Consider the following 1,290-nt stretch of genomic DNA (forward strand, 5'->3'; position numbering starts at 1 on the left):
CTGAGAATGAAAATTTGTAGGAATTTTGCATAATAGTGTATGATATTGTAATATCAAGAAATTTTCTTATTAACTACCCCTGATAAGGTTTAACACGTCACTTGATTGACTTGCAATTGAATTTTGTCTACATATTTATTGCTCAAACTACACAACACACTGTGTTACCTTCATACATATACGGTTAGTTCAGTGCAAGCACTGCAAGATAGGCTACAGGTTATTACCTTACTGCAGAATGGACTTAATTTCACCAAATATAGTGTCGAAATTCTGGCGACTTGTTGCAGCTAGCAGATCTCAGCGACTAAATATATAAAAAATTGTAATAATATCAATAAGAGTAACACACAATAAAATGAGAAATCGTGATGAATAACATTTAAAATGTATATATCAATAGTAGGGTTATTTATAAAGCATAGCTGTGTTATACATTGTCCATGCACTGCATGTTCATGAATGGTATATAATTGTAACTGTAACTATAGTTTAAGCCTATATATACATCTTTCCAAGAGTTAACACTATATACTTATCTACAAGAAGAGCAACATGGGAGAGACTATATAATGCAGATTTCCCACCAATTATTAATTGTGTTCCGAAGCATTAGGTTTTGAAGTTGCACGAGTAAAACCCTAAAGTTACTAATACTAGTCAATATATTCCTATACAAATTCATAAGACCCTTCAGGTCGATCACACATCGAACACACGTACATTGATACACATCGATCACACACGTCGATCACACATCGAACCTTCAGGTCGATCACACCAAATCGAACCAAAATAAATCAAACCAGTATATATAAATGGACTTACCTCATACAGCAAGACAGGCACATTTGTCACATTTGGTGATAGCTATATAGGGCTTAGATACAATAATGTAACCCAAACCCAGAGAGGATAGGGTCTACCTCTCTGCATGGGTTTGGGTTACATTATTGTATCTATATAGGGCCTACGGCTGTCCATGCAGTAACTTCACGATTCGACAGCAGATTCCACACTCGACCGTGAAGTCCTATACCAAACTATGACCAAAACAGCCCGTGATAATCCGGATGACAAACGTACTAAGTCTGGTTGAACTGGAATGAATGTCACAGAGATGGACTAATAGTAATAATCACTCCGCTTCGTTATCGTGTTCCGCTTTATCGGCCGTCGTTAGGCTGGTAACAGGAAACTCCGTTGTGCAGGTGTTCTAGACTGGTACCCGTCCCTTCTCACACACCCCGCTCTATATAGGGGTCCTGTATCGAGCGGGGTGTGTGAGAA

This window comes from Priapulus caudatus, unplaced genomic scaffold, assembly GCF_000485595.1.
Source record: "Priapulus caudatus unplaced genomic scaffold, Priapulus_caudatus-5.0.1 Scaffold2688, whole genome shotgun sequence".
NCBI lineage: Eukaryota > Metazoa > Priapulida > Priapulimorpha > Priapulimorphida > Priapulidae > Priapulus > Priapulus caudatus.